The sequence below is a fragment of the Gopherus evgoodei genome, chromosome 5, assembly GCF_007399415.2.
Source record: "Gopherus evgoodei ecotype Sinaloan lineage chromosome 5, rGopEvg1_v1.p, whole genome shotgun sequence".
Lineage (NCBI taxonomy): Eukaryota > Metazoa > Chordata > Testudines > Testudinidae > Gopherus > Gopherus evgoodei.
This window is the reverse complement of record NC_044326.1, coordinates 73,294,030-73,320,145: the sequence shown is the minus strand read 5'-3', so window position 1 is coordinate 73,320,145 and position 26,116 is coordinate 73,294,030. Positions and strand designations below refer to the sequence as shown.

General features: G+C 40.4%; 1 protein-coding gene across 2 annotated transcripts in view; it reads right to left on the bottom strand.

The window, feature by feature from the left end:
* Nucleotides 1-26,116, bottom strand: part of SH3RF1 (SH3 domain containing ring finger 1) — a 154,476-nt gene that overhangs the window by 96,688 nt on the left and 31,672 nt on the right. The window lies entirely within an intron of this gene.

Sequence of the window (26,116 nt, the reverse complement as noted above, 5' to 3'; positions counted from 1 at the left end):
AAATTGAGTAACAGCTTTATCTAAATAAAACACAAATGTATAAATCAGTACTTTAATCAAGTATGCACTTAGATCTAAGAATGCAGATGGTAATCTAAGTCCCTAAGAAGCGACAAAGAGTCCTGTGGCACTTTATAAACTAACAGACGTACTGGAGCATAAGCTTTCATGGATGAATTTACCCACTTCAGACGCATGTGCTCTGTCGCTTTTTACAGATCCAGACTAACACGGCTACCCCTCTGATACTTAAGTCCCTAAGATACTTTTGCCATCTCTCCTGAACACTGCAGCCTCTCAGAAGCCCAGCTCTATTGTCAATGTCTCACTTTTCCCTCTTGCAGTTTCTCCCCTCCTTGTTTTACTTTGAGTATCTTTCAAGTCAAAGGTGTGACTTTGCCCATTAGCATTCCAGAGGTACAAAAATATCCTTTGTAATTAGCATACTAACAAAGGTATTTACGCTATTTTGGGAAGGGATATAATCCACTTATCCATAACTATGGACTGTTCTAACATCATTCATTATTATATAAAAAATTTCTTGAGTGTTGTCAATCTCCTGTATACTTTACAGAGTTTAAGGCAAGGAAGCACCATTAGATCATCTAATCTGTATATGATAAGCCATTAAATTTCATCAAGTTTACCCCTCCCTTCCTGAATACAGTAACTTGCATTTGGCTAAAGAATCTCTTCCAGAAAGACATCCAGTCTTGATATGAAGACTCCACCACTTCCCTTTGCAGTTTGAGCCAATGGTTAAACAGCCTCACTGTTAAAAATGTCCTGTATTTCTGAATTGAATTTGTTTGGCTTCACTTTCGAGCCACTGGTTCTTGTCACGCATTTCTCTGTTGAAGTGGAGAGCCTGTTATAACTCAGTATTTACATTCTATGAAGGTAATAATTCATTGTGAGTCACTCCTCAATCTTCTTTTTGATATGATTAACAAGTTCTTTATATCTCCCATTGTAAGGCATTTTCTCCAGCCCTTAAATAATTTTGGGGGCTCTTCTGTGTACCCTCTCCAGTTTTTCAATGTCCTTTTTAAAATGTGAACACCAGAACTAGATGCAGTATTCCAGCCACAGTCTTACCAGTGCCATGCACAGAGATAATGGCTAGTGAAGGAGAAAGAGAGCTCAGGAACAGGTTTGTGGAGTTGGAAAATGAAGAAGGGGCACAGCAGGTGGTCGCTAAAGGTGAGAGGCCAAGGAAGAAGAGAAGAGCAGCTAGTCCTATAGGAAGAGGGGAAGAGTCAATGGAGATAACACCACCAACTATGAGCCCCAGGAGGATACAGGATGGGTTGCAGAGGATTGCAAGGGAGAATAGGAATTGAGAGGACTTGCAGCCAGATGGAACAGGGGATAGACTGGAGAATCGCACCATCACCAGGAAAAGGGAGGTCTACGTGATTGGGGACTCCTTACTGAGAAGAACAGACAGGCCTGTAACCAGAACTGATCCAGAGAAGAGAAGGGTGTGCTGTCTGCCGGGTGCTAAGATACAGGATGTGGACCTGACGCTGAAGAGGATCCTAACGAGAGCAGGAAAGAATCCAGACTGTCCTTCATGTGGGAACAAATGATACAGCTAGATTCTCACTGAAACGTATCAAGGGAGACTATGCCAGGCTGGGGAAGATGCTTAAGGAGATCGAGGCTCAGGTGATCTTCAGTGGGATTCTGCCTGTTCCTAGAGAAGGGCAACAGAGGTGTGACAAGACTATGATGATCAACAGATGGCTAAGACAATTTAACCATTGGCTGAGAATGGTGAACTGTGGCCACAGGGAGCTGAGGGGCTCTATGCCTGCAGACACTCCAAGTAAATAAAACGTCCCAACCTGCCAGTGGCGTGCCCTGACAGGCCAGAAGCCAAAGTTTGACAACCTCTGAAATACAGTGTCAGCTTATCAAAGAATCATACAGTTTTTGCTATTTTTACCTAACCATCTTAGGGGGTCAGATTATAAATGAACGGGCTAATGAACGAGTATATACGGTAGTTAAGGACAGAGGTCAATGGTAATTGGGACAAAATACAACATGATTTTACAAAAGTTAGATCATGTCAAACCAACCTGATCGTCGCCTTTGAGACGGTAACAGATTTTTTAGACAAAGGAAATGCAGTGGATCTAATTTACCTCAATTCCAGTAAGGCATTTGATACGGTTCCACATATGGGGAATTATTAGCTTAATTGGAAAAGATGGGGATCAATATGAAAATTTAAAGGTGGATAAGGAACTGGTTAAAGGGGAGACTACAACGGGTCGTACTGAAAGGTGAACTGTCAGGCTGGAGGGAGGTCACTAGTGGAGTTCCTCATGGACCAGTTTTGGGACTAATCTTATTTAATCTTTTTATTACTGACCTCAGCACAAAAAGTGGGAATGTGCTAATAAAGTTTGCAGATGACACGAAGCTAGGAGGTACTGCCAATACAGAGAAGGATTAGGATATCATAGAGGAAGATCTGGATGGCCTTGTAAACCTGAGTAATAGTAATAGGATGAAATTTAATAGTGAAAAGTGCAGTGTCATGCATTGAGGGATTAACAACAATAATTTTTGTTACAAGATGGGGACACAGCAGCTGGAAATAACAGAGAAGGAGAAGGATCTCAGAGTATTGGTTGACCACAGGATGACTATGAGCCGCCAATGTGATATGGCCGTGAAAAAAACTAATGCGGTCTTGGGATGCATCAGGCGAGGTATTTCCAGTAGAGATAAGGAAGTATTAGCTCCATTATACTAGGCACTGGTGAGACCTCATCTGGAATACTGTGTGCAGTTCTGGTCTCCCATGTTTAAGAAGGATGGATTCAAACTGGAACAGGTACAGAGAAGGGCTACTAGGATGATTCGTGGAATGGAAAACTGGTCTTATGAAAGGAGACTCAAAGAGCTTGGCTTGTTTAGCCTAACCCAAAGAAGGCTGAGGGGAGACATGATTGCTCGCTATAAATATATCAGAGGAATAAATATCAGGGAGGGAGAGGAATTATTTAAGCTCAGTACCAATATGGACACAAGAACAAATGGATATAAACTGTCCATCAGGAAGTTTAGACTTGAAATTAGACAAACGTTTCTAACCATCAGAGGAGTGAAGTTCTGGAACAGCCTTCCAAGGGGCGTAGTGGGGGCAAGAGACATATCTGGCTTCAAGAATAAGCTTGATAAATTTATGGAGCGGATGGTTTGATGAGATAGCCTAATTTTGGCAATTAATTGGTTTTTAACTATTAGCGGTAAATATGCCCAGTGGCCTCTGATGGGATGTTAGATGGGGTAGGATCTAAGTTACTACAGAGAATTCTTTCCTGGGTGTCTGGCTGGTGAGTCTTGCCCACATGCTCGGGGTTTAGCTGATCGCCATATTCGGCGTCGGGAAAGAATTTTCCTCCAGGGCAGATTGGCAGAGGCCCTGGGGGGTTTTCACCTTCCTCTGCAGTGTGGGACACAGGTCACTTGCTGGTGGATTCTCTGCACCTTGAAGTCTTTACACCACAATTTGAGGACTGCAATAGCTCAGACGTAGTTTAGGGGTTTGATATAGGAGTGGGTGGGTGAGATTTTGTGGCCTGCGTCGTGCAGGAGGTCAGACTAGACAATCATAATGGCCATTTCTGACCTTAAAGTCTATGATTCTACTTACCTTGCCTTTTTTACTATAAATGCAAATCTAAACTACAAAAATGCCGAGTATTATAACATTCTTCCTTCTCAAACCACTCATGCATACAATTCCATACTTCTCATTAATCATCTACAAATTACAGCTTTAATTGTTCAAATACATCAGATTACTTGAAAGAAATCAAATATTTTGTCTGAAACGTAAAGTCTTAGACATAAATTTAAACAATTAAACTTAAATTTCCACATATGATTATTAAATGACTAGCTTTGTGTAGAAGAGGCCAGACTTGGCAAGATGATTTCTTAAATGCTCCTTGCATCTATATTTTTTTTATGTGCTTCAAGCTTTCATCTGGGATTATTAAACACATGCTCTTTTCTTGTCTAATTTTTTGGTGCCGACGTCACTAAGGAAATAGTATATTAACATATCACTTGTAGCTGACTTTTTCAATGGAATTATTTGGGCACACTGACATTTTAACTGCTCATATACTGTAGTACAACACACCTCTCCCCTCAAAATGGAGAGAGAACTTTGTGAGGACGCAATTAAACTGTCTTGTGCTAGCAAAAATAACTTAGGTTTAAATTGCTTTTCTGAACAGAGCATTAACCAGTTAGAATAAAAGCTTCTCCAGATGTGTAGGATGAAGCATATTTTGGTTTTTCATAATTCTGTCTACAGCCAATGCAAGCTTCAAGTGCCTCTGTATAAATGTTATTTGAACACAACTCCAGATAGTCTTCCAGATAATTCAATCACCTTTTATAACAATTATCTGCGATTAGTCAAATATGTGTACTAAAACCATCAGCAGCTAATGCTGACAGACTACTAGCGTACCCAATCACATAAAACTCTTCCATTTTGTAATGGAAAGACAGACATGAATCTTAATACTACTGTACAGAAGAATAACATCCATCATAATAAAATACACGTATCAACCTAAATGCTCTACATTAGCTCAGAATTTCCTTGCTTTTGTCTTTTTAAATCAGAATATTCATTTTATTTTAACATATTAAAGTTATAATAGTAATAAATTTAAAAGAAACCTTTAGAAGATGTTTAAAAAGTATCTAATTCTTTTAGTTTATAAGTATCATTATTAATGTTGAAGCACACACTAATAGTTTAAATTTCTGAACAGTCTGGATGATAACCCCCTTCTCTTTGATCATGACTATCAGAAAAAAATCCCATTTTGGATGAAAGCTTCCAATCCTTGGTATCTGGCCAAAAGGAAATTTTTTTCTTTGCTGTCTGAATTCTGCAAGAGAGAGAAGAGAACATTTTCCCCGTTTAAAAAAAGCATCAATGTTTTACATACAGATACTTCAATAAACATCTCAGCTTTGAAACCAAATCTGTAACTACTCCTCATTGAAGAGTACAGTTGATCTGAGAGCCTCCACAGGTTGGAAGGCAGATCTAGATAGATCTTAGACCTGCAAGGTGCTGAGGGTCCATGGATACTCACTGAACTCAACAGGAGTTGAGGCATTCAGCATTGCACAGGATTAGGTCCTTCAAGAGGAGGAGGATTCTTGATGCATGAGAATATAATGAGTCCACCAGATCATTTGTGGTACAAAATACACTATAACCACTCTACTCTATCATGTTTTCTACAAATGTATCAAGAGGCTTTTAGATTTGTGGCTCATTTACCTGAAACTGTTCTTCTAAGATGTTATGTTCTATTAGGTCAGAGTGGTGACAGAGTCCATGCAGCAAGTCCACATGCTAAAAACACCAGACAGGCTATAATGGCCTTTTCTAAACTGTTACATTCTATTATGTCAGTGACGGTAGAGACTATGAGTAGAAAATCCACATACTTAACAATTCTTCTGAAAATTGACTACTTCCTTGCTTTCAAGCTCCTTCTTTAAAAATAGCACACACTCACCACTGCCCCCAAAAAACCCACACGGGACCCAATCCTGCTTCTTCCACTGAAGTCAGTTGCCAAACATCCACTGACTTCAGTGGGAAAAGGATGGGGTCTATGACTAACATTATGATCAAGCTTCCATTTTCTTTTTTTTTTTTTAAAGTTGTTGAGTTACAGAGAAGGGTGTACTAAACTATTTGCTTTAAATTAGCCTAGAGTTTTTGCACTTCTCAGTATTTTTATTTTTTAATTTCATATTGTGCAAACCAAGTGACTGCAAGAATGAGATCTTGAATGATAAATTTCGGCCTCAATCAACATTTGTACTGCCCGCTAAACCTGTAAATAAAAATAATAATTCAAAAATGAGAGATGTTTAACTATAGTGGCAGAAATTATTGCAGTAATTAATGGGTAACAATACATTTTCTAATCTCTAATCCCTTGAAATCACACTAATAAAATGCACTTTAAAGAAAAAATAAGATTAAATATAACATTTTGACATAGGACTATTTGTGAAAAAAAGAAAGCAGAACTATTAAGTTTTATCCTCTCACAGACAAAGTAAATCAACGTGTTGCCTTTAATCTAATTTTCTACTTCTTATAATTTATTCATATGTATGTGGTCATATATCTAGATCTACTTGCAAACCTTAACAAGGCAATTTAAAAACTGAACTTTGCCCTTTGAAGTGAAGGATAAAAAAATTTCTTATCTGTGTGTGTTTAAAAAAAAAAGTCTATAATGACATTATTTCAGTAATAAGGATTTTACCTTCTGCAGATATTGGATATATGTTGAACTACAAGAAAATTTAATTACAATATAAATATGGGTGCATGAGATCCTCATGAATATAGACATAATAAAACTATTTCCCCAGGCTTTTCTTTCTCTCCCCCCCACCCTACAGTTCCTTATATCTCCTTGTCAAGTGCTGGAAATGGGGCATTTTCATTACCACTACAGTTATTTTTCTCTCCCGCTGACAACAGCTCACCTTAACTGATCACTCTCCTTATAACGTGGTGTATGGTAACACCCGTTGTTTCATAGGTGGGTGGGTGGGTGGGTGTGTGTGCACGCGCGGGCCCGTCCATATCTCTCTTCCTTCTGTATTTTCCACTACATGCATCCAATGAAGTGAACTGTAGCCCACAAAAGCTTGTGCTACAATAAATTTGTTAGTCTCTAAGGTGCCACAGGTACTCCTATTTTTTTTATTTTATTTTTTTTTTTTTTACAAATGAGTCAATATCTCTCATTTCTTTTCTGTAAACAGTTATCTTTCCTAGTCAATATAACTACAGTTATACTAGTGGCTTCCAAGATCTTCAGAACTCAGTTTCCTCTTAAATTACTGGCATAATTAGTACTAACATCTTTTAATAGCACTAACACCTTCTAATCTCTCTTTACACACCTTTCTGACTCAGTTTACAGATGGACAATAGAAAAAATACTTGAACTTATAAAAATACTAGTTTAACCCTCAAAGGCTAGCATTTTCTGCACTGTCTACTAAACAGATTCTTCATGAAGATACGTATATGTTCAGTAGTTAATTCATTCCAATAAGAAGCAAAGATGATTCTGTATGGGTCCATCTTAATACTGGCCCTTTAAAAATATTATCTGGTATTTGTTCAAAATTATAGTTTATTTCACTCTACAGAAATTACTTCTACTTCCACATGACTAGGTAGATTTAATCTTAATTAAGGAAATGAAATTATCTTGAAAAGGCAAACATAACCACAATAAACAATATTCCATGTCCAGTATATGAATTTCATGTAAAGTGAATGACAAATCAATTTTTTTGATGATTTTAGCACATAATTATCCTTATAAAAAACTGTCAGAAATTAGTATGTTCAGTTTATAAATTGATTCCTTCCAAATGCTAGCCAAAACCAGGTCTCTCTGTCCTAGTTTCTTGCTGTTAGCGATGGTGGGGTACAATGCTGCAGAGACACAGCAGGTTGACCAAAGTGCAGCACTGACAGAAAGACCCATCAGATAGTGATCAGATGACACCTGAGCAAACCAGGTAGGTGGAGGAGAAGGTGATCAGGGAAATTTAAGAATCTGGCAGGATTACTGAAGACCTGATTTTGGTGAATTCAGGGTTGGATAGAGGATATATATATATACACCCAGGAGAAGGGCTGGTGACAAGATGCATTGTAACAAAATAAAAATAAATAAAACATAAGACATTCAGTTATCTTCAGTTCTCTGCAACCTGAGAAAAAGAGGCATTAGTAAGAGTTATCAAGCCAGTAAACTAATCACAGATCAGAAATTTGACTGCAGAATCGAACACAGATCACATAATAATTTGTTTTACTAACTGAAATGAGTTGGACGGACAAGTTTCTGGATCTCTGTGTGCCAGACAACTGGCCTGGCAGTTCTTTAGACTGGATGACCCTTTATACAAAGAAAAAGAAAAACAACAAAGTAGTCCTTAATGTAATCTCACATCATTCAGATACAGCAGTTGACTAATAGCATGAGAAGCTCCCTGTTTGGGGACGGGAGAAAAAAGGTACTATAGTAGGGTTGGTTCTTCACCCTATTGGTGATGTTATTGGATCTGAAGTGCAGAATTCTATAGGAAAGGAAGAAAAAAATCAGAAAAGCTAGCCTGAAACTTAACTAACAAGACAAATTTAAAACTAACAAAACATTAATCAGTTTTCCACTCCTTTTTTCATGTCCAGGTTTTTCCTTCGAGTAAGTTATATATTGTATCTCACTCACTCATTCTCACACACTAAGGTTGCAAAGTCAAGTACTTAAAATTAGAAAATATCAGAATTAAGGTTGTCTATGCAGCCTTAATTCAGCCTCCCTTGTCTATATGCTTTATGATAGTTTTTAACTGCATAATCACATACTATTTTTTCCAATAGGCCCCTGACTCATTCATTGCGCAGAATGGACGATCTCATTTAACAAGCAGCTATTCAATTCCAAAGGGTTAATGAGATCATTGAATGTATAAACAAGGCAATACTGAGGAAGAGTAGGCAGATTATACCTCTGTATTTGGTACTAGTACAATCGCTACTGGAATACTGTGTCCAGTTTTGCAGTCTAAAATCCAGAATGCTGAAAAATTGGAGATGGTTCAGAGAAGAGAATAATTAAAGGACTCGAAAAAATGACCTATAGAAAAAGACCCAAGCAGCTTTATCTATTTAATTTAACAAAGAGAAGGTTGTGAGGTGACTTGACCACATTTTGTAAATACCTACATGGAGAACCAACCCCCCTCCATAAAAAAAACCACACACAACACAACACAACACAACACAACAATGATGGCAGTCTCTCTGTGCATAACAGTCCAGAGCTGCAATTGCAGGCAAAGTTCTGCTCAACTCTGGGCTAGAGCCCAGGCAGAATCTTTGGGGAATGTAGCTGTTAAAATCTAAGAAGTCTCTATTGAGCATATCTGAATTGCATTTTTTCAAAAATGTATAACTTGGCCAAATCTGGGTGGATTTTCATAGGGATGGCAAAGATACTTCCCTCATGGACATGCTAACCCACTAAAAAATTGCAAGTCCCTGCGACAAAGTATAGGGGGCCCAGAGCATTTCAAAGAAACGGTCACTGGATTTTTTTTTTTACATTGGCAAAACAAACTATTTTTTCCTAGCCCATTCTCTGGAATAGCTTAGTTGCTTTGGCTGAAGTTTATGGCTAAAGTGTGGTACAATTAAAGGCAAGTGAAAGTGGTCTTATAATAGAAACCATGAGGAAGCCTATGCTATCAGTTCCAACTATTATAAAGGCTGACTGCTGCAAGATATTATCATTCCAGCTTGCTTTTTGTAAGCTGTTGCTTCTTTAATTTTTTTATTTTTCCAGAACGGCTGCTGAAATGTTTTAGTTCACTATTAATTAGATCTACTTCATTAAAGAAAAGGAAGGGGTATTTTGAAACAAACACACAAAATATAAAAATATGTTCATCATTATATTAGATATAACTTTAACCCTGAATTAAATGAAGTCTATAATTTTGAAGAGTGAGATTCTAATTCCATATTTTCAGCACCTCAATAAAAATGATGAAAGGAAGTGCAGGTATAAACCCCTTTAAAAAAAATCAGCCATTTAAATATAATTGCCTATATTAAAGGTTATCTGACATTAAAGGTAACAATTCCTTAAGAGGTTGAGTGATTTAGGAGCCAACGTCCCATTTTTAAATGTCTTAAGTACTTAGAACCTAAGTTTCATTTAAAGACAATGGGACAAAAAAGCTTAAGTCTCTTTTGAAAATGGGCCTTAAGTTCTTCTGGTAACTTTTTTTAGTGGAAATGGGGGGGGGTAGGCAAATATTAACATGAAACAATACTTGGATCACAAGGCACTGGCCTGTAGGAAGGCCACATTTGGCACTGCTGTTAGCTTCACCCATACAGTTACATTTGTAAATAGATAAAATTGAAAAATTCTCTTTTGCAAATTTTTCTTCTTCTGTTGGAAGCCCAACAGTGATCGTGATAACAAGTATTAAACACTATAAAAGAACATGGTCACACTAAAATGGACCATTCAGATTCATTAGATCCAGTATTTTCAAATTCTAACAGACTGTTTTTAAGTCTGTCTATTACTAAGGATTACAGTATTTCTGAAGTTGGCAACTGTAAATGGGAAAGCTAATGCCTGTCAGCCTAGCTATTTTATGCATACTGTTTATATATTAGCATTTCAAAGGATTTATTAATTAGAAATCAAAATTACCACCAGATGTTTAACACATAGAAGCAACTGTGCCCGTTATTTGAAAATGGTCAGATTTCTGCCATCAAATCTAAAAAACACTGATAAATGCTTTGATAAAACACCTCACGTGATAGTAAACGCATAACTTACGATCACTATTTTCTAACTTTCTACTCACACAAAACTGAACACCCTTGCCCCGTCCCTTCTCCAAAGCCCCACTGCCACTCACTCCATCCACCTTCCCTCTGTCACTCGCTCTTCCCACCCTCACTCATTCACTCTTTTTCAGTGTGGCTCAGGGGACTGGGCTGCAAGAAGCTTGGGGTGCGGACTCTAGGGTGGGGTCAGCAATGAGGAGTTCAGAGTGTAGGAAGGGGCTCCAGGCTGAGGTAGTGAGTTGCGATGCCGGGGGGGGGGCGAGGGCTCCAGCAGGGGGTGTGGGCTCTAGGATGGGGCTAGGGATGAGGGGTTGGGTACAGGAGTGGGTTCCAGGCTGGGGCTGAGGGTTTCAGAGTGTGGGAAGGGGTTCTGGATTGGGTCAGAGGGTTGGGGTGCAGGGAGGGGGGAGTGAGGGCTCTGGCTAGAGGTGCAGAGTCTGGGGTGGGGCTGGGGGTGAGGGGTTTAGGGTGCAAGAGGATGCTCCAGGCTGGGACTGAGGAGTTCAGAGAGTGGGAAGGAGCTTAGGGCTGGGGAAGTAGGTTGGGGTGGGGGGGAGGAGTGAGGGCTCCTGCTGCGGGTGCAGGTTCTGGGGTGGGGCTGGGGGGTTGGGGTGCAGGAGGGTGCTCTGGGCTGGGATCAAGGGGTTCGGAGGCTGTGAGTGGAATCAGGGCTGGGGCCCAGAAGGCAGTCGGGGTACAGGCTCCACGCAGCACTTACCTCAAGCAGCATGTCCCCATGCCGGCTCCTATGCGGAGGTGCAGCCCTGTGGCTAAGCGCAGCCACGTGGCTGCCCTGTCTGCAGGTGCCGCCCCTGCAATTGCCATTGGCTGCAGTTTCCAGGGGTGGCGCTTGGGGCAGGGGCAGTGTGTGGAGCCCCCTGACTGCCCCAGTGCCTGGAAGCTGGAGGGGGGACATGCCGGCTGCTTCCCAGGAGCTTGCCATCCCCTCTGTGTGGTGCTGCTAATCCAACAGTCAACAGCCCGGTCAGCAGTGCTGACTGGTGCTGCCAGGATCCCTTTTAGATCGTGTGTTCCGGTAAAAAAATGGAGACCTGGTCACCCTAACTTTAAATCACAGTGTATGCTTTAAAAATACTCAAACAACATATATATAAACATTTTCAATTTTATGTCACAGACATTGCTATATGAAGTAGTTTAGGGGAATATCAAGTACTAGTTTAAATAAAAACTATAGTTCAATGATTTTTCTCTATTTAATTCATGAGGATGCTTATATATGCCTTTTTAAAAAAATTCAACAAAAAATAATATCCTCATGCCATTAGTTAAAATAACCCTAATTACATATTACCCCAAACCAATTGTAATTTATGCTTTCATGTCATTTGTTTTTAAAAGGGCAGCAGGGGACAAGGAAACAGATACCATATGTTGTTAAAAAAAAAAAAAAAAGCTTCTGAACATTTTTCTTGTATAACAGACCATGAAAGCTCCACAAATAGCAGTAAGGTTCACTGAGTAGATATAAATTCTAAAGACTGTATTGAACTTTCCAGCTTCTGACCCACTCTATATTTTTGAGCAAACAAAAATCATCAAAATAAAGTTACGCTTTAAAACTTGTCCCATAATATCAGAATATAAACAGAACATTCACTGCTACAGGAACAAATAGCAGTACTTACTAAAATCCTGACATGCAACATACTATTAGCAATTTGACTGGAAAATGAGAAAATGAATGACCTAGAAAGGGCCACTTTGCAAGGTGTGTACCGGGTGTCTTGTGGACTCAAGAAGAAGACTGCATGCTTCGGTGTTTCACCTGATGATGATATATCGTTCTTCATTATTAGCTCTTAGAACAGCGTGTAGTTAATATATACTACGCAAACCGCAATATGTAGGTCCAACATGGACAGCTTACCCTCATGTAAATGTTTCTAAGGTTCTGTAGATTTAACAGATGTGTTAACAGCTGAGTGCATATTAATAAAGAAGCTCATTTAGTATTTTAATGGGGTTGTTTTTTGTTTTGTTTTGTTTCATTTCGATTTATTTGTTACAGGAATCTAGGCTCTTTAGAAGAACATATGCTCTTTTGTTGGCCTTCATTTTTCTCCAAGACAATAGGTGCTACTGTCCATAGGTCAAATGACCTTTGCTCTGTCTCCCATTTTGTTTCCCTCAGGAATGTCATTTGTCCTTTTGTAACACATTTCAACTCATTATTGCCTTTTCTTCTACCACTTTTGTTCTATTCTTTAAAAAAAAGAAAATACTCTCTCTTAAAAGGCAAAGGAAATAGTTACGGTCTGACAGAACAGTCAATGCCAAATATTCAACGACTTTAAATGCCTTACTTCGTTGATTTTTTACTCCAACTCAGCCTGAAACAATTTGACCACAAACCAACCACAAATATACGAAGTGAATTCAACTAGTGGTTTAACATGCCCAGTTGGCATTTAACAGAAAAATATTTCAATTTTTTCCTATCTCCATTAACATTCAATTATTTTTTTTTAAGGAGGAGAAGAATATGTGAAATGCCACATAAACACCCATTTTACTTAGAAACTATCAGTTTGTTTAATCACAAAGAAGTGTTCACAAAATATTTCCATCACTGCTGACTGGTTCTTCAGTGGCACTAAGCTTGCAGAACAAGCAAATTCAATCAGTACAGTACTAAAAAAAGCTTCCACAATCAGACAACTCCTGCATCAGGAATCCCAGTGTTCCTAACACTAATGTACATGAGCCATGTTAGCAATGGTGAGTATTCTTTAATAATTCCCTAGAGTAGCCAGGCATATGACAGGCACTTAATATCCAGTTGCTTTGAAAAATTTACTTTAAAAGTACTTAAGTCTCATTGACTTGCAACTTTCATAAATACTGTACACCTTAGACCACACATGGTAATCTTAATTCTATCCCCAGTGGATGCCAGCCTTCAGTGACCCACTTGAGCTACACTTAGTGCACAACTCTTTACATAGTCTTTTTTCAAACTACTCTTTCCCAACACAATCAATTACTACACACTACACGTCCACTACTAATGCTGGGGAGGTGGAGTGGACAAAATAATCTGTTAAAGCCACGTGGGCAGAATGGCAAAAAATGGGGTTAAGGATCTGGCATATGGTTCCTCTTTCGTGGTCATGATCACCAGTACAAGAGTAGTTAAGAGGTTAATCAGAACATTTGCAAATATCAAGATTTGTATATATCTCAAACTGCAATATTCATAATTTAAAAGTCCCTGGAACCTTACGTCAGGGCTGGCTCCAGGCCCCAGTGCGCCAAGCACGTGCTTGGGGCGGCATGCCACGGGGGTCGCTCTGCTGGTTGCCGGGAGGGCGGCAGGCGGCTCCGGTGGACCTTCCACAGGCGTCCCTATGGAGGGTCCGCTGGTCCCACAGCTTTGGTGGACAACCCGCAGGCGTCCCCGCGGAGGGTCCGCTGGTCCAGCGGCTCTGGTGGAGCATCTGTAGGCACGCCTGCGGGAGGTCCACCGGAGCCACGGGACCAGCGGACCCTCCGCAGGGACGCCTGAGGGAGGTCCACTAGAGTCGCAGGACCGGCAAGCAGCAGAGCGCTCTCCGCGGCGTGCCGCCGTGCTTGGGACAGCGAAATGGCTAGAGCCGGCCCTGCTTATGTATAAAAAGCATAACATGGAAACATACTAACTCTGAATTCTTTTAAGTGCATGTGCATTGAAGTATTTAAAAATTAACATTCGGCATCCCCCTACCTACCAAAAAAATAAATAGAAATTCTTATGACAAAAGCATCAAAGCTGTACAAAATATACTGCTAGCTAGACAATGCTGTTCAGATTGCTAGATTTTAGGTGCTGTCAAGAGAATATAAGCACAAGATAGGTCAACCAAACAAAATGGAATTTTAAAATCACTACAAGAAAAACATGTTTCTAGAGGATATGGATCAGGAGGTATTGAAGGGACAGTCAAGACTACATTTTTGTGAAGCAGTGTCCCTTGAAGCAATAATATTTCTTCCTGCCTTTAGTTCACCAGATACTTCCCCTAGTGTTTCATGGTAGCAAGTAAATTCTTTGTATTCCTTTTCCTCCTGTTTGACTGCCTACAAAGGCCTGTTATTTCATGTTTCACTGCTGAAAACTGTCAGCAAAAACATTAAACATTACTATTATCTTGTATGGGTTTTCTCACACACACTAATCTTATTTAGTGAAGTTATTTCCACACTGTTCAAAGCTCCATGTTGCAGAATACTGATGTCCTTCCTTTCAGACTCATCAAAAATATTTTAAAGAGCATATGGTAGGTTGACAGTTGTGTTTGTTTCTTTATCTTTTTTCTTTTCTGCTTCCTTCAATTATGTATAATAGGCAAAATACCAGTCTCTACAGGCTTTGACAACTTAACTAGTTCAGTCTCAAATAACCTTGCTAGCGGGTTCCTGCTGTTAAGAAACTAACACAGTTTTTATTAGTGGATTTTCTGATCAGATCATAATATTTTTGTTTTTAAAAATAATGACAAAGATGAACTCAGGTAATCATTTAACAGTTCGCAGAGTGGTATTTATCCTACTTTTTTTAACATTGCATTTTTTATTCCAATTTACAAACAAACAATGTGTTCTCTTTTGCCTTCCTGTTGATTATTCAGATAGGTAATCTCATCTACTTTCTCACATTTCCTCCTATCCATCAGACTGAAAAAAAAAAGGGAGCAAGCTAAAAAAGGGAAGTGGTTCCATTCACACACAAACATTCTAACTACTGTGTTTGGGGGATGGGGGACTTCACAAGACTTTGAAATTATTTTAGATCTAACTTTTTAGCTAAAATAATTTAAAGCCAAAGCCACTTCAGAATAGAAGCAGTGAATGGCCTAACAAACATCATATGCATCTTCTCTGCGGCTGAAGTGTCAGCAAGAGAAACCACTGTTCTAAAAGTCTTCCATTTTAGTACTATGATATTAAATGTAATCCACTCTCTTTGAAGCTATTATTCAATTTCTGAGACAAACAGGCACATTAAAATATCTTTAAATTATAGCAATAGATTTTACATTATAAACTTTATATTAAATTTTCAAGTTTACCATAGACACATATCTGTGAGCTAATCAAGCATAAACTGTGTGTGGCTTGCAACTAACAGTGAAGTCTTACTGGCTAGCCAGTATAAAGCTTAAATCCTTCAGGCATGAAGATCAAGGAAAAGTGCACTCCTTTTAAATAATATTACATTTCACAAACTCTGTTACCGATTATATGCTATGGCTGTCTTCTGCCAGAAATGAATTATGTTTCACCTCCTCCTCTGGAAAATAATTTCTTTCCTCTGGTATTTATTTTTCAAAAAATTAAAGGTGGAGAGGGACTGCACAATCCCAAGCAGCAACCCACTTGTCATTCTAAAATTCAGAAATTCACACCAAACAAATAATTAGACATTACCACTAGTATTTGCCCTCACTACTTTCCCACTTAATTTATTAGATTGCAAAATCTGCAAGTAATTAACATGTGGTTTATTATCAATAAGTTATTCAAGGCAAGGACCATGCCTACCATAATGATGTCTAACAATAGAGGGCATTTGGGTACTACTGAAATACAAATGAACAAACAATGCAACTAAAACACAGCATTTCTACTTATGAAGAAATTTGACCATAGAACTGACTTCAGTTAGGCTCATTCACATACTGAAGTTGGTTTCTTTTGTGGAGAAAGACACTGTTCTGCTGGGCAGATAAATAAATAAGATGTATTGTGTCATTCCAAACAATTCTACTATAGTTAAATGTTTAAAATTTGAATCTGGAAAAAAAACAAACTAACTTCAGTCCTGTCTACTAATTGTACCAGGTAAGTGAACAAATTGAACAAGACAAGCAAGCAGGCAGGCTACAAGGAAGTAGTAGGAGAGCTACAAATTACAAAATGTATATTTTATTATTTTTACGTTTTAAATCCTACCCTTCACTCTTGATTTACTTTATGATTTTAACTGAGAGGGAGTTTTTAATTTTCTGATTGCTTATGTTCATTAAATTAAAGAAAACCCACTGATTTCAGATAGGATACAGTTTTTATATTTTGTGGAGGAGGTTTGTTTTTTGTACCTCAGTTTGCAGGAAAGTTTAAATACAACTTGATTTTAAACAAAAATAGAGTTGCTAATTAGATGTTGAAGCTCACAGTTTAAATTTTCTGTAGCAAATTTTTCCTGTAACAACTCAGAGCATCACTCTTTTCCCTATATATTCATAATTCCTAATAAGATTAATATGAGAAGCTAACAATTAGACCTCGCCAGATTACCCAAAGCTTTACAAATTTTAGCACTATCATATGATTAACAGCAGAGAAAGGAGGAGGACATTTACTATGTTTGGCTTTTTCTGACAGCCTTTGTGGACAGAACTTGGAATAGCATCTCAAAGCACCACATCTGAATAGCAAAACACGTGTCTAAGACAAAACATGGTAGACAATCAACCTGCTGTTCTTTCATAATGCTGTCACGGATTTGGAATCACTTTCAAGATCTGGTTTCCACAGCAACGAAATCAGAAAATTCTCACAACTACTGCTTTCTATCTTTAATCATAAAAATGCAGCATTAAACTCTAAACAGACTGTTAACCAAAACTTTGTTCAAAGTATAATGAGAAAATTCAAGAGGCATCCAAATTTAGAAATGATGCATATACGTGCTTTAAAAAGTGGAATTTTTATAACTGAGCATGACAGTACACTTGATGCACTGTTCTGACTGCTATAATTCGATTGTATAAGCATTTCCACATTTAACTCCACATTCTCTGTTGCTTTCACCTTTTGCCTGCCAGCATAAAGGCTCAATTTGTTAATTTGCTTTGTTTTTTGTTTGTGGGTGTGGTGGTTTTGTTTGTTTTTTGTCAGAGCAAACACAGTTCGGCTGGCATCAAGTATGGAAAAGAAATACTTTCACTATTATAAAAAAAAATCTTGGTTGATTATGTTGTAAAACACTGTTAGTATCTAAACAACTGGGGCCAAACATTGCAATAATCCTCACTGAAGAGAAGTGCCTTTGAGTATTCTGGGGAACTGGGTCTGATTTAACTGAGTCATGAGCCATTTAAACAAATCGCACTCGGTACATACAGTATCTTTTGCAAGGAATTCTCACTAAGCTCATAAAATGCTAGGCTGAGGAAGCTCACTCAACGTACAGAGAGCTAATTTTAATAAATACTAACAAAAGGCATACAGTCAATAAGGGAAGGGGATTGCCAGCTCTTCTTGCAAAGTAAAAATGCTCAGCTCTTAAGGTTTGCAAGCAAATTATTCTCTCCTGAAGACTTTGTGAAGTATATATGGGGCTTCATCCTGCAGATCTTGAAAGTGCATGAGATGGTTTTAAAGTGGTGCTCACCAAATATTTCCACATTTGGATTTTTCCTATTTTTTCTCTTTATCTTAAAAATACTGCATAATTTAGGAAATGACATCCCAAATTAAATGAAGAAAATGTTAAGATTGTATAGCTAAAGACTCAAAAGTCAGAAAATGAAATTATGGCTGCATACACTAACTTGCCTCTGTCCCATAATTTAATACTATGTGATCACATTATTTTTCAAACAAGAGTAGAAATAGATAGTTACTGTAACTGTGGTTCTTCAAAATGTGATGCAGACATATATTCCACTTAGGTGCATGCATGCTCAGCGCATTAGAGCTGAGCTGAAGAATTTTGTCTAGCAGTACTCATAGAGGGCAGGGCTTTTTGTCTCGCGGCCATAGCCCCACCCTCGGTTAAATGAGGAAGCGCAGCCCCGACCTCCCACTCGGTTCGTGCACACCAAACATCCATAAACAAGACTCTGATGCAAAGGGGACAGAGGGTGGGTCGTGGACTACACATCTTGAAGAACAATAGTTACAGTAAGTAACCATTTCTTCTTCTTTGAGTAGATGCAGCCGTTTATTCCACTTAATTGACTCACAAGCAGTACCTATTGGAGGTGCGGGTCGGAATCTATTTAAACAAGCACTGCAGGACTGCCTTCCTAAAGCCTGTGTCAGCGCTGGATGCTGCACTATCAGTAAAGTGGTTTGTAAAAGTATGTATCGACAACCATGTGACAACTCTAGAAATTGAGATGTCACTTAAGAACACTATTGACATAGCTTGCGCTATCACAGAATGAGCTCACATCCAGATGGTGCAGCCACAGCTATTACGCATGCAGTCTGGATGCAGAAAGTTATCCACTTAGAGATCATCTGTAAGAAGACTTCCAGTCCTTTCATATGGTCTGCATTAGACACAAACAGATAAAGCAAAGTTGAAAGGGTTTAGGCCTGTCCAGATAAAAGGCCAGATATCGTCTGACTTCTAATGCGTGAAGACACTGCTCCTCTGGTGATGAATGAGGCTTAGGGAAAAAAAAACAGGCAAATATACCGCCTGGTTTAAATGAAATTGAGAGATGACTTTAGACACAGATTTCGGGTGCAGACACGTCACTTTGTCTTTGGAGAACTGCATATATGAAGGCTCTATCATTAAAACCAGCAACTCTCACACTCTCCTCACAGACGTTATCACCACAGGAAATGCAGGTTTTTTGATATGAGAGAAGAAAGGGACAGGATGCCATAGGCTCAAACAGAGGTCTCATCAGCGCCACTAACCATGTTAAGGTTCCACAAGGGAACCAGTTTTCACACCAGTGGATGGAGATGAAGGATTCCCCTTAAAAATCTTGCCTCCATGGTACTCAAAAATACCAGTCTTCCATGAATGAGTGGCTAAAAAGCACAAGGCCTGACAACAGAAGATGCAGCAACTACTCCAAGATATCTTGGATACTGATGAGCTTAAGAGTGCGACCTCTGTAACCAAGGAGCTTCCCAAAGATTCCATGGAGATCGCTAGGCATAAGGATAGGACATGGTGGCCAGTAGGCACCAGGCCAGGGGACCCTGTCCCAACTGCGAAACGAGTGCCAATCCTGGTGCTCAGGGTACTCCATAAATGGCCCCTGAAGTGGGTCAGGTAATGGAGAGCATGAGGAGGAAGAGTCCAACCTCAACACCATGGAGCCTTGGTATCCAGGAATAAAGGTGGAGCCTATCCTTTGGGGGCGAGTAACCAGTTTGACTCATCCATCACCCAAAATAAAGAGGGGACTAGTAGCAATGGTGGAAATGATACCACTGGCACCAAGTACACCTACATTGACCCCAAAAGTCAGCAAAAGTACCAAAGTAGCTGACGGTGCTAAATTGGAGGGTGGTGAGAGACACCATGGTAACAACAGTGGTGCTGAACGCAACAGTGCTGAGGAGTTTCCCTCAATGTGGAGCTTCCCTCTGTGTTTCCCTCAGTGCGGAGGTGGTCCCTTTCTCTGATCCCAGCAAGAACACTGCTTCCACACACTGCAAAAGGGGAACACGGAGGTGTAGTCCCAATGGACCCAAAGGTTCAGCAGCCCATCCAGCTGATAGTACCATGAAGTAGCCCTGGCAGTCATGGATCAAGGGAGAGGTCGGGACGAAAGGGTAGAGACATAGCCGTCTGGTAAGCCGCTGGTGTGGAAACAGTTGGTTCCAGCATCATCCTCATCGGAACCAGACTCAACGGATGCCCTGGGGCTAGAACCAGAGTTGCTAGTACTTGTGTTATTCACTCCCTTCCTTATAATTAGTCACTTAAGTTTTATGTTTTATAGCTAAACCCAATTTACTGATCTGTTGTTATACATATTTTAACAGTATAATTACCTGCTTCACATACAAGTGGACTACTTTTAAGATGTGTTTCCAGTACTTTATTCACTTTATTGATTTCCTGGTTAAACTTTCACCCTGTGAAGTACATTTTACAGTTAATAAGTGAAACATAAGTGAATTTAGTAAGCCTTTTCTAGAATATTGTATCCTTCATGGAATCTATTTTTCTCTACCTAAACCTAAATTCATCATTTATATTGTAGTGGCACTAGAGATGCCATCACAGAAACATATAAGTATGGGACTGAAAGGACCTCAATAGGTTATCTAGTCCAGACCCTTGCACTCAACGCAGGACTATATAATAACTGGAGCATTCCTGACAGTTGTTTGCCTAATCTGTTCTTAAAAACCTCCAATGATGAAGATTGGACAACCTCTCTAGTCAATTTATTCCAAAGCTTAGCTACCCTGACAGTTAGAAACCTTTTCCTAATGTCCAACCTAAACCTCCCTTGATGCAATTTTAGCCCATTGCTTCTTGTACTATCCTCAGAAGTTAAGGTAGCTGCCCTGCAAATCACTTGGATTCGTGGCACCTGTGCCAGGAAGGCCACTGGTGATGCCCGTGCCCTAGTCGAGTGTGCCATTATGCTCACCAGTGGATGCACCTCCACCAGCTCATAGCAGTATCGGATGCAGGTCGTAATCCATGATGGAATGCTCTGAGTAAACACTGGACAACCTTTCACCCTTTCTGCCACTGCAACGAACAATTATGCTGATGATTTACGGAACGGCTTTGTTCTCTCCAAATAGAAGGCCAACGCCCTCCTGACATCCAGGGTGTATATAGTCCGCAATCCTCATCCGATGCATGAGGCTTTGGAAAGAAGACAGGTAAATATATGTACTAACCAGTATAAAAATGGGCAACAACCTTGGGCAGAAACGCCGGGAGCAGATGCAGCTGGACCTTGTCTTTGTAGAAGACTGTATAGGGTGGCTCCAAAGTGCCCTGATCTTGGATACCCTGCAGGCCGACATTATCACAACCAAGAACAAAACCTTCCACGAGAGAGCATGAAGCCAGAGGTTCAAAGGGAGAACCCATGAGCCTCAACAGCAGGAGATTCAGCAATCTGGGGGTGGGGGTGGGGGACCAGATACCAGACGTGTGAATAGTGACACTCCAGACCTTTTAAAACCATGCCATCATGGTGTGGGTGAAGATCAACCAGTCTTGGAACGGAGGCTGAAAAGCCAAAATGGCAGCCTCTATCCCGGCTCCGCGTCGTGTCTGTGCAATGCACAGCGCATGCCTACTTCAGCTCTGGCAGATGGCTAGTGCACTTATTCCTGTTGCCTTAAGTTCCTGTCTCTTATGACTCTTGATCAACGAGAAGGACAAATCCTGGAGTTTAAGGTGCAACCACAGAATGTCCTGCAGCTGGGCCTGCTCAGCCTGAATATGCCATTCTGAGGCCCAGCGTGAACCTTTTCCATTTGGTCAGGTAGCTTGCCCTAGTGGAGGATATAAGACCTGCTGAACACAGGCTGAGAGGCCTATTTGTCCATTCTTAGTGATACAGTAGCCAAGCCATTGTTGTATCAAGCAGGCTGGGTATTAACAAGCTTCAACAGGACTTGAATTTTTCCAGTGGAAATCTCTTTATCAAGCTGATGCTGCACACTCTGTAACTCCTCCCCCCCCCTTCCTGTTTCCTGTCCTTTCAGACTCCCAACAGCCAGTGTTCCCAGTTCTAATAATTACAAGCACATCTAAACACCATTCCCTCCTCTCTTAAGAAACTCTCTCAATTAAAATAAACATTGTTGTTCTAACCACAGGAACAAATAGGAAACAAGACACTATACTATTGGTAGAAACATTACACTGCAAACACTGTAGATACTACATAACATAAGTCTTTAGTCCAGACAGCTGGCCGTCTGGGTCTGACAGGCCGTCTCTCAACCCCTGGTTCCAGTGCAATGCCTTGTTGTGTTGGTTCTACAGTGAAGTCATCCAATGCAGAGTGGGTGTTGGTATAACCTCCTTTAGGTGCACAGGCAGGTGCAAGATAAGAAGCATTCCATACCTGCCCATCAGAAAGTCGATAGGTATAAGGTCCCTTCTTCTCTATGATTTTAAGAGGAGCTGTGAATTTATGGTCCCCTTTGCGTAAAATTCCAGGTTTTCATATTCTAACGAAGGAATCACACTCAAACTTTGGTTCCTTAGCACCCTGCTGCATGTCTGTGAAAGCCTTATACTTTGCTTGGTTCTGTTCAACTGTTTTTCTCACATCATCCTCTTGCAATTGTTTGTCTGCAGTAATAGTGAACTTTTCTGCAAAGGAGTCACAGCGTGGACTGTGCCTCCTGTATCTTTGCTCATTATTTTGGCTTCAGCTGTAGCTGACACACATTAGAAAAAGCAATAATCATTGCTACTCAGACTTAGTTGTGGTTCTAGAAGTAACCATTCTCTTATATGAAGCATGGTTGTTTTCTCAATGAGCTGTCTCTAATCATCTCATCTGCCATATTCCCAAAGTCACAAGTTACAACTGGACTCCTTAGGGGAGCAATATACGGCATTATGATCTCCCCTGGTTTCTGCTCACACTGGCTAAATCTGTAGCAATTAGCTACTACATTAACTTTTGGCAAAAAAAAAGTTCTTTAATGCAGTGAGTGCAGTCTCATATCTATCATCTGCAAGGGGAAACGCATAAAATATATGCTGACCTACTGTTCCAAGGCAGTGGATTAGCAGAGCACACTTTCTTACTTCAGAAATCTCTCTAGCACTGATTGCAAGCAGATAAGTCTCAAAATATATGTATCCAGACAGTAAAAGCAACTAGAAGCTAGCCTGGGCTTTGCAGAAAAGGTGCAGGTGGGCTCAGAGGCAGAAGATCCATCCTCATCGCCAAAATGTTGTATCAAGCAGGCAAGGTACTTACAAGCTTCAACAGGCCTTTATTTTTACAGTGGAAATCTCTTTACCAAGCTGCTGCTGCACACTCTGTAACTCTCACTCAGTTTCCTCAACTCCTCCCCCGTCCTTCCTGTTTCTTGTCCTTTCAGGCTCCCAACAGCCAGTGCTCCCAGTTCTAATAATTACAAGCACATCTAAACACCACAGCCATCAGGTGCAGCACTGCCATGTTCGGGTGCAAAAGGCTGCCATGGTTCTGGGCAGAGCCATAACTAGCTATTTTTGCGCCTGAGGCAGGAATATAAAATTGCGCCCTCCCCCTATTTGGTGGGTCTTAAGCGGATCCGAGAAGTCCTAATATATAATAAGCACATGCTCATTGGGAATACCAGAACTCGATTACTCGAATGACGGTTGTTGTGTCTGCAAATGCACTGACATCTTTTTCTGCGTCCCTCAGCTCTGCGTGCCCGAGGCAAGTGCCTCACGCACCTTGACCTTGTTACGACACTGGTTCTGGGACAGCAGATCTGGCAGAAGAGGCAGTTGCAGCAAGGCGGCTCTCAAAAGGCTCAGCAATGTGCCAAACCAGTTCTGGTGAGGCCAGATGGTGACTATTAGGATAATTCTCACCCTGTCCTGCTTGACTGTCACAAGGACTCTGTGAATCAATGGCACTGGTGGGAAGGCATAAACCAGCGCTCCCAACCATGGAACAAGGAAAGCGTCTGTGAGGGAACCCCTGTCCATTCCCCTGATCAAACAGAACACGTGGCATTTCCTGTTCTGCTGGACGTGAACAGGTCCACCTAGGGAGTCCCCCACCTTTGGAAGATTATGCTGACCACCTCCGGATGAAGCGACCACTCATGGTAAGATGAGAAGATCTTGCTGAGGTGATCTGCCAAGACGTTCTTGGTTCCTGGTAGGTGCACGACTATCAGCTGAAAGGCATGCCACACACAAAAGCCCTGAAGTTAGATAGCTTCTGGACAAAGAGTCAAGGACCTGGCACCACGCTGCCTGTTGATGTAATACATTGCAAGGGTATTGTCCATCAGGATCTGCACAACCTTGCCCTTCAGGTGGGGCAAGAAAGGCCAAGCAAACTGCTCTGAGCTCCCTGAGATTGATATGGAGGGCCAGACTGTCCTGCAGCCAGTGGCCCTAGGTGCTCAGCTTGCCCAGTTGGCTCCCCAGCCCAGGTCTGGGACATCAGAGACCAGGGACAGTGACAGAGATAGGGTCGTAAAGGGGACTCCCTTCAACATCAACCCTGCATTCAACCACCAACCCAGGGGTGACATAACATGGTCCGGCATCCTGACTCCCAGTCCAAGTTGTTCCCATTCAGGATGTAGACCAAAACCAGTCACACTTGCAGAGGCTGGAGATAGAGCCGAGCATGGCTGAAAGGTGTGGGCTGTGGTGGCGAGTGTTCCTTATATGGGAGATAAGGCCTGATATGACCTGAAAACGCGCTTCCTGAAGGAAGGTCCTAGCTCACATGGAGTCAAGGACTGCCCCAATGAACTCTATGTACTGGATAGGCATTAAGGTGGATTTTTTGTTTATTAACAGGCCCATATCGCAGCAGGTGGAATATATCAGATCGAGGCTGCCTTGCACTAGCTCCCCAAACTTGCCCTTGATAAGCCAGACGTCGAAATACGGGAACACCTGGACCCCTGAGCGTCTCAGGTAAGCCGTCATTGGCACCATACATTTTGTGAACACCTTCGGGGCTGATGAGAGGCCAAAGGGCAGTGCCATGAATTGAAAATGGCATTTTCCCCCTATGAAACGGAGGAAGTGCCTGTGACCCGGGAATATGGAAACAAGCGTCTTTTAAGTCGAGGGCAGCGTAACAGTCTCCCAGATTAGTTCTCACCTCCTCATCAAAAATTCCTACACAAATCACAGGTAGGTGTTCAGTTTTTAAATTAACCAGTTTATTATTACACATGCTCTCAAATGTACTACTGTTTATTCATTAACAGTTTCTTCATCTAATCTCAGCAATATTTTAGATTACCTGACAGAGTAAGATTATCATATTCTTTAGAAACAATACAACCTGATGATATTTACAAGCGGTATGAATTAATCTTATGTTATTTCATTTAGAAAAAGAGCCTAGTAAACTTTGGATACATTTCTGAATTCAAAATGAAAGGATCCTGGCATTATTACAAAAAGTCCTTGCAATTACTCTGTTTTTTTCCTGAGCCCCATTCTTTGACGTACTGTTAGCTATATTTTATATATAAAATGCAGTAGGAAAGGCAATCCAATATTTTACATGTACCAACCCAATTAAACCAAAACTACAGAATTTTATTCTAAATACTCAATTACAATGGATTTTTAACTTTTTTAACCCCCCATTATTGTCGTCTTTGTTTCAGATTTTTTAAGAGACATCCTCTGAAATGCCTCTTAATTATTATGCCTTTCCTTTTGGTTGAATAAACCGCTATTCTGCCCAAGAAACATAATGACAACCATTCTTTACAGACACTATGGAACTGGAATTGCATTATGATGCATCTTAAAGGAAAAGGACAGTTCATTACAAAAAAATTTTTTTTTTTGTATTTTCACTGGACATCACGTGTGTACACGTACACATACACACACAGAATGAGCTCAACAGTAACTTAGCGTTAATTACAGTTCTCTGTAGTCTTTATACAGTTTCTGGATTTTTCATCATAATGACCAATTTTGTTTCTACATTTCCAGTCCCCATCTCATTCTTGAGACATATCATTGTGCAGACAACACAGTCAGGAAAACATCTTGATAGGTATATGGCCTGTCCTCTTACCACTGCCTAGCTAATGTTTGCTTTTGATCAACACTATGGAAAAGGCAAAAGCAGCCCCATAACTGAAAGACACATTCTGCGTTTCATGGAACCACACACAGCAAGTTGATGCAGGACTGAAAATTTGCTGCAGTTGTCTTATTATAAGGTG